The following is an 8,940-nucleotide window of genomic DNA, read 5'->3' on the forward strand; positions in this document are numbered from 1 at the left end:
CACACAACGTCTCATTACAAAGGATGCTCTTTTCTTCCCAGCTTGACAGCAGCTCCAACTGGAGACTGAGGTCCCTATACTCTCCATTCTAAAGTGGGTGCTTAAGCTGCACCACTGATGCCACTAGCCCAGAGTCACAAACTGCAGAGGAACCTTCAAAGCATCAGAGAAGCAAGGGAAAGCCAGGCAGAAAGAGGACCAGCGCGTGTTTGTAAAACAAGCCGCTTCCCTTTGTAATGCAAGTGCCCGATTTAAGCTTTGATGCCAAGGAATCCGCTTAAAACGGGGATAACTCAGAGAAATACATTGTCAGCCACTGCACTGAAGAAGTGTTCAACTGAGTAACTCTATCTCTCTCTCTCCCTTCATCCCTCTCTTTCTCTCTCTCTCTCTCTCTCTCTCTCTCTCTCTCTCTCTCTCTCTCTCTCTTTCGCGCACACACATATTCACACCTACGCACACACTCCACACTCTCAGGAAAAACCCCACAAACCCCACATACACACTCACATTCAAACATACATATGCACACAGACTCTCATGCATATACACACAAATCCCCAACACACACTTAAACAGACATGTGTACACACACTCATACATGCACAGACACACAACCCCCCACACACACACTCATGCATACGCCACAAACCCCCCCACACACACTAACACTCAAACCTACACACTCTCACACACACTCTCATGCATATGCACACACGCTAAAACCTACACAAGCACATGCCCCCTCCTATGTGCATACACATGGAACTCCCCTGGCTGTCAGCCCCTGCGCCCGTTTGAAGGCTGCTTCCTACCTGAGCCCCCGAGGGTACCTGCGATCACCCCCACTTAGTCAGACCGTCGCGAGCTCTCACACAAACCCCCGCCTTGTGGAAACTGGGCTTGTGGAGTGCTGGAGAGAGAGCAGTCGCAGGCGTAGGCCTTGCTGGTGACTGTCCGCCCACGAGCCCCTTGCTCTCCCCGCAGCTAAGCACCGTCCTGAGTTTCGCTTTCAAGTCCCAGCCTGCAGTGCCAGAAGGTGAATGTCGGAAGAAACATTCCAGGCGGGGGACCCTAGGCTGGTGGCTGGCTCACACCTGACGCGGCATTTAATGGAGACCTGGAATCCCAGAGTGAAAGCCTGTGGCTGATTTTGACTTCGTTTAGGCTGAAGCGAAGGCCTCAAGTGCGTGAGATTGCCGAGTAGAGTTCATTTGTTGCTCCGTATTGCGTACTGGAGTATTCCTCTAGGCACAAACTCCCAACCTGGTCATCGACATAATTGTGAGTCACACACACACACATACACAGAAAGAGAGAGAGAGAGAGAGAGAAAGAGAGAGAGAGAGAGAAAGAGAGAGAGAGAATGAGCTGTCTTCACACTTGTTTTCTCGGGAAACCAGGGCTTATCCCAGAATCCCTGAAGCCTAACCAAAGGTCCTTGTGCATCTGGTCCCATCACTTCTGGGTTCTCCCGTTGATCTAGCAGCTGGACAATTGCTCTGACTGAGCCCCCTGCCCACCGGCATGTGAGCCCAGACTCCCTTGGAGTCAGAGGATAGGGCTGCACCTGAGGCCAAGAGCACTGGAGAACGGGTCAGATTTCAACAGCCCGCCCTGGTACTGACTCAATGACTAGAGATCAGACCTGCACACTCCAACGTCCAGGGGTGTAGACAGAAGAGGCAGAGGCAGAGACAGGCCAGTCAAGGGCCACCCCCTGCCCGGGGGAAGGACGCCCATACATCACCTGCCCACAGTTTGCCAGGCCTGTGACAGTGCCCAGCAAGCTCTTGGGTCTGTGGACACGGCCAGAGGTTGGCCTGAGACCGCGGCCACCGCCTATGTCCTCCCCGCCTGTGAATCCTGAGGACCCTGGCAGTGACCGCAGGAAAGACGAAAGAAAGGTGGGGCTTCCGGGGAGCACTGGGACCGGAGTCCTGCCCTGATGGCTGAGACGAGGAGTGCAGCTTGCCACAGTGTGCTGTAAGGATGCGCCCCACCCCGCAGGAGAGGTGTTGCTAAGGGACAGCTGGGACGTGCCCACGGGGCTGTCACTGGTGGGGCAGGTCGGGTTTGCTTTGGGTTTGTTCAGAGGTCACCCAGCAGTGCTCGTGACGTCATGGGGCTGGAGGTGGAGTCCAGGCCCCAGCAGCGAGGCTCGGCCTCTCCCCAGCCTGTGACTGTGGTTCTGAGTGTCCTGGGAGCCCTAGAAAAGAATCCCCATTGCCCAGGGGGAGTCCGGAGGGGTCGGGAAGAGGCATAGGGCATGGCTGAAGCCACTGGCACTGCCCCACCAGCACTCACCTGACCACGCTGTCACTGCCTACAGGAGGGGAGGGAGGGGAATATCCCTATTTTCCCCAAGAAGTAAATAAAATTAATGACTTGGAGAAAGCACAGCAACAGGAGCTGCCGATGAGCAGTAGCAGCTTCCGGACGCCACATTTCAAAGCGAAGAGAAAGAAACTGGTCTCAGCCACACATGCTGGAGGAAAAGGCAGCTCAGATAGAGAAGGGAGCACCAAATAAAGGGTGTTGGGAGGATCCTCCCAGGGTGGGAGATGCATGCTGAAAGTGGACTATAGACCAAACACGAGTGCCACTCAATGCCTCTTTTGCAAGCCACAGTACACAAAAGGAGAGAGAAGACAAAAGGGAATGCCCTGCCACAGGGGTGGGGGGGATGGAGGGATGGAGGGGTGGGAAGGATACTGGGAGCATTGGAGGTGGAGAATGGGCACTCATGGCCACTCAATCATTTTATAACTGAAACCCAAGGACAAAAATTTGTATGTCTACAACTGTACCTCATGGTATTTTACAGAAAGAAAGAAAGAAAGAAAGAAAGAAAGAAAGAAAGAAAGAAAGAAAGAAGCTGGTCTCGAGAGCTGTTAGGGGCGGCTGGTGTTGTTCTCCTTGAGAGGAGCCGAGTCAGACCGTCAAACCCGCATCTACAGTGCCACCACCAGGAGCACACAGGAAGACACGGTTTTCATGAGCCCTGGCACAGTGTGCGTTGTTTCAAACTGGTGGCAGAGGGGGAGGAACTTCATAGGTGCATTTTGGAGAGGCTGACCAACATCATGAACTGCAAGGAATATGAAGGGTGTTTCAGTCCAGAACACACCATCGGTCGCCGGGGGAATCGTCCTTTCCTTGACATGCCTGCGGATCTGAGAGCTTAGCCAGAGACAGGAAGACACACCTGCTGCCTTAGTTAAGCCCCGGCAATGGCCGCTCCTGCCCAGTGCAGAGGGGAGAGGCCTCCACTGCTCACCCTACTCCCATAATCTGTCGTCCACCGCCCAGCACTAGGGGGTGGGAACACACAAGCTTAGGGCCAGGGAGGCTGAAACCCACGAGGGAGCAGGGGCTGACCAGGAACAAAGAAGAGCTGCAGCAGGTCCAAAGGTCCTGGGGCAGATGCACTGGAGGGGAATTCAAAAGATGCTGTTACTTGGCTACACAGTGCAGGGTGGAGGGGAAGCATCATACACACACACACACAAAACCCTACCTTGAACCCTATTGCAAATCGCCGCGGGTGAAATGCTGAATAATTAAAAGCCTTAAAATCGGGTAAACAGAAAGATGCCCGAGCCCAGAGTGCCATGAGTGAGGGGGCAGGAGGGGGGAGGGGGCACTGAGAGCTCCAGGAGACACGAACCTGCAGGCCAGCAGTGTCCCCCAGGCCAAGGCTCGGTAAACCACGACCCCCAAGCAGCCCCCGGCCCTGCCCGCACCTGGCTCCTCCCCTGGTGCCATTCGCCCTCGGCTGCTCCCCTGTGGCACTGCGAGGCCAGGAAGCTGGTCTAACATCTCCCAGTGACACCGACTCTGTTAACGGCCTCAGGGTGGGAGCCAGGAGCTGTGGGGACCCCCGGGACAACCCGAGTCTAGGGAACACTGCCCACAGGCCACCAAGAATGGAGACACTGCAGACCCACAGTGTCCTGGGCCCAGGCAGCTGGGGGCTGAGGCACTAAGCTCGCCGGAGGCCCCGCCCACCCGCACCCCAACTCCAAGTGGTCCCCGAACACCACGAACACCACGAGGACAGGTGTCCCAGCCCCCAGTAGGGGCCCAAAAAGCTAAGAGGAAGGAAAAACAATCACCGTGTCTCTGTGCCTGATTATTTAGTTTAGCAACTGCTTTCTGGTGAGTAGGTAAATAGCTCCTAGGTGAAACGTACCCAGAAATAATCACTGTGTCACTGTCATCCAGTTATTCTCCATGCACTCAGGAATTACTCCTGGCGGTGCTCGGGGGACCATATGGGATGCTGGGAATTGAACCCGGGTCGGCCGCGTGCAAGGCAAACGTCCTACCCGCTGTGCTATGGCTCCAGACGCGGAATTTATTTTTTTAAGATAATGACTCTCGCAGACTCGAAAAATAAAACACATAAAATTGGGAATTTAATGAAAAGTTTGGTTTTTGTTGTTGTTGTTAATTGTTTTGTTTGGGGCCACCCCTGGGAAATTAATGGAAAGTTGGGTTTGTTTTTATTTTTTGTTTGTTTGGGGCCACCCCTGGCAGTGCTCAGGGCTGACTCCTGGCTCCAGGCTCAGGGGTCACTCCTGGCGGTCTCAGGGGACCATACCGGGTGCCAGGGCCGGGCCAGACAGACACCCGACCCACTACACTATCTCTCTGACTGCTAATGAAAAGTTTTAACAGTAAAATGGAAACAGAAAAGACAGAATTAGCAAACTGGAAGGTAGTACGGTGGAAAGTTCTCGAAGGAGGTGAAATATTCTTTTTAGAACGAAGAAATGTGGGCCCTGGGCATGTGGCTCAGAAAGGCGCTTGACTGACTGGGCTTCTCCATCCCTCTCCCCCCGGGGCGGAGCTGAGTGCTTGCACCGGGCAGTGGGGCCCACCAGGTCCAGGGCAGGGGAGGGAAGGGAAGGACTGGAAGAAACACTGCAGCCTCGTCCTGTTTTTAGCCGTGCCGAGAGCGCCCCCTGCCGACCCACGGCAGCAGTGCACCGCGGGGGCCCTTCCCCACCCTGCTGGCCGCAGATAGCCTGTCCAGGTACAGGTACAGGGTCCCCCACCGCTGCGGGTGCAGTGAAGTGATCTGAGTGCGAACAGGGTGGACCGGAGTGAGGCAGAACCACTGAAATAAACTAAGCCAGCAAGCGCCCAGGAAGGGGCCAGCCGGCCAGAAAGGGGAGTGGGCGCCTCCTCGAACACACACCCCACCCCCCCCACACACACACACTGGCCCAGGCTCCCAAGACACACAGTGAGGTGCAGGCCCAGCGCCATCTCTGGCTTCCATCCTTGGTGGGCGATGTCTGAAGAAGATGGGGCACCATTGGGCGGTGCCGCTCAGCTGCTGGAAGGGGGAGGGAGGGGCATTTGCCTTGCACGCAGCTGACCCAGGTTTGATTCCCAGCAGCCCGTGTGATCCTGAGCTGGGAGTGATCCCAAGTGCAGAGCCAGGAGTAAGGCCTGAGTACCACCTGGGGTGGCCCCAAGCAAACAAAAGACAGATGGTACTGATGGAGGCAAGGGATAGGGAAGACCCCACGGCAGTGGAATAAAGCCAATAGCCCTCAGGCTGCAAAAAATCCCAGCCTGGGGAGACTTACCTGGTGCCAACAGACCCAGCCAAGGCTATGCCCATCTCAGAGAGAAGCTCCAGCAGGAATGAAGGCCAGAGAAGGAAACCCAGCCTCACCCAGGCCTTCCAGGTCCTTGTCTTTCTCACAGAAAGAAATTTCAGGAGATGGTGAAGTAAAAAGCTTTTATTTGGAGGCTTTTTTTTTTTTTTTTTTTTTTTTTGCTTTTTGGGTCACACCCAGCTATGCTCATGGGTAACTCCTGGCTCTGCACTCAGGAGTTTCTCCTGGCAGTACTCGGGGGACCATATGGAATGCTGGGGATTGAACCCGGGTCAGCCCTGGACAAGGCAAACGCCCTACACGCTGTGCTATTGCTCCAGTCCCTGGAGGCCTTTTTGAGAGAGGGGATGGAGGGAGAGGGAGAGAGAGTGATGCGCTCAACAGAGAAGATGGAGAGAGAGTCCAGTACACATCTCAAGAGGGGAGATGTGGGCAGCACATGTGCTCAGGCTGCATGTCCGTGACCACGTGGACACGCGCAACACATGGATTCAGGCAGCATATTCACACCTCCTTTGTTCAAGATGCTTTTATAGGGGTTTTCCCTCGCCATCCTACATGGGGCTTTCTGGCAAGGTAAGAGTCCGTTGCTAGGGTGGTTGCCAAGGGGGTAGAGTTGCCTTTCCTGACTTTTGTTCCTCTGGAGCATTTGGCGGTGGGGCGTGGGGGTGGGGTGGGGTCTGGCCTTCTCTGGGTCCGTTGGCACCAGGTGAGGGTCTCATCAGGCCCTAGTTCCTGCTTCTTGCAGTCTTAGGCTATTGGGGTTTATCACTTCCCGAGGGGCGCGCCCTTCCTCCTCTACCTGCCTACATCATTTGTGGCAAAACAATAAAATAATTCTGGGAAGCAAAAGTCAGAAGAAAGACAAGCAGTGAGTGATTTTGCCCAGCGGGAGGCAGAGTTCAGATGGAGGCTGATGAGAACTGAAGTGTGAGTCATGGGGGTCGGGCGGCCAATTCTCTGCCAAGGGAACTCACAGTTCAGGGCAAAGGCCCACGGACGTGATGCTGTTTGGGGCCTTGGTCCGGGATCCCACCCGCCCCCCCAAGTCATGCAAGGGTCCTCCAGGGGACTGACCAGGGATGAGCCTGAACGCAGCTCCTGGGTCTCAGCCCTCAAGGTGAACATTTGCATTCAGTCCAGGCCTTTCTCGGTGCTTTTCTCCCCGAGGGTGTCTCAGATTCACTCCAGCGTTGCTGTGCTTCTGTTCCGGGATTTTGACCGTGATCAACATCAAAGCCAGGGGAGCTGACCGCCCACCTTCAGCCTCAGAAGCCTCGTCACTTCTGGGGACACTTATGCCTGCATCTGGGAAGTTCTAGAGAATTCCCCAGCAGGCTGTGCCCAGCCAGACCTGGAAGCAACCCGACTCAGTGGCGTTGGTGTCTGCCGGGACGAGGTCAGCAGGAGGTCATCAGGCTCATGAGGAGCAAAGGGCAGCAGGGAGTGGATGTCTCTGGGTCCAGCCCACCAGGCCGTGGGCCCTTGAGCGGGGCAGCTCTACGTGGCCTCCCAGCTGTCTCAGAGGCTGGGTGGTCTCACGTATGGACACAACTGTCACCTTGCTCACAGGATACTTCCCCGGGACCTGAAATCGGGTAGGGCCTGGTTCCTGCCACAGCTCATACCACAACAGCCACGTGCTCTCCCGAGGTCCAACTCCGGGCCTGGCCTGGCTCCCTGCTGCACCTTCCCTGCCCGAATCCAGGGAGGGGTGCCCGGGGCTGGGCCTCACCTGGCCTTTCTCACGAAAGCGACGCCGGCCATGCCTATGTCCCAGGGTCCCACTCTGTCAGTTGTGCGAATCGGAGTCAAACCAAGTTCCGGCCTATTCCTTCGCTGCTGCTGTTACTGGGCCCAGTGGGAAGTGCTCCGGGGCCACTCTTGGCTCTGTGCTCAGGAGTCACCCTAGGGGGTGCCAGGCAGGAGCACAGGCTGGCCGCGTGCAAGGCCACCACCCTCCTAGCTGTCCTCTAGCTCTGACCCCTCAGTCTAGGTTTAATGAGGATCAGCCCCAAATGTTGTGTATCTGGAGCGTGTGCATGTGAATACATACGTGTATGTGGCTGTATGCCTGCATATACTCATCCCCACACACAGCATGTGCAAGTCTGTTCGTGAGCACACATACTCGCCCATGTGCCTGTGCAAACTGTGTGCATTAGGGTGTGTAAATGTGCCCGCACACGTGTGGATATATACAGGGGTAACTGCATAGTGTGTGCTTTAGGGACACATGTTGCATAGACACACATGCACTCTGTATGCATATACATGCATGTGCCTATCTGCATATGCATGTCTATATATGTACGTGTGTATGTGCGCACACGCATCTGTGCACCGGTCTGCATGCACAGGCATGCACACGCACAGTAGGTATAGTGTATACACTCATGACTGCGCAGATGTGCATCATGGGTACATCAGATGTGTGCATGTGCCTGCGTGAACATATGTATACACACATGCGCATTCTGCATGCATATAGATGCACGTCTGTATGTAGACGTGTCTGCATGTGTGTATGTGCAAATGCATGTGATTGTGCCTGCACACACGAGCACTGTGGGTGTATTCTATGAGCACGTGTGCGTGTGCATGCTTATGTGAGCATGTTTGTGGGCACATGTACCTCCCAGCAGCCACTCTGGGTCCTAAACCACCCTCCTCTGTCAGCTGCCTCAAGGCGGGCAGGATCTTTGCAAGAAAGAAGGACATGTGTCCCTGCACATTCCCAGAGCATCCAGGGACCAGGGGCTGAGGCTGAAAGGGCGACACAGAGCAGGCACTCAGGGGGCAAACACTAGTCCCAGGGGAGAGGGGGAGGGCATGTATGGCCCCAGGGCTCAGCGTGGAGGCCGACAGGGTAGTGCGTCTGTGACCAAGCAGGGGACGGGCATCACGGCCGGCAGGTTGCCACGTCTCTGGAGCCGTCCCCAGCGCCGCACTAGCTCATGTGTGTGGGTGACACCCCCAGGCCCCAGGCCCCCCTCCCTCCAACGCCCCACGTCTCAGGAGCCGAGGGCAGGGCCTGCGGGGAGGTCAGGGCAATGGCCGGCGCCGCGACCCTCACAGGCGCCTGTCCGAGGTTCCTCCCTGCGGCCAAGGCTGGGTGGACAGCTGAGGAGCAGCCAACTCACTCACAAGGCCCGGGGACGTCTGACAGGCGCTGTGCTCTTCCTGAAGGAGCCGAAGACAAACTGTGATCAGTCTGGTCGCTTCAAGAACCAAACTGAAGTCCGAGGGGCCGCGTCTGCCAGAAGCAGCCACTTGGATAGTTCCTGCGGCCCAGCGAGCATTA

This window comes from Sorex fumeus, unplaced genomic scaffold, assembly GCF_029834395.1.
Source record: "Sorex fumeus unplaced genomic scaffold, SorFum_2.1 ptg000264l, whole genome shotgun sequence".
Lineage (NCBI taxonomy): Eukaryota > Metazoa > Chordata > Mammalia > Eulipotyphla > Soricidae > Sorex > Sorex fumeus.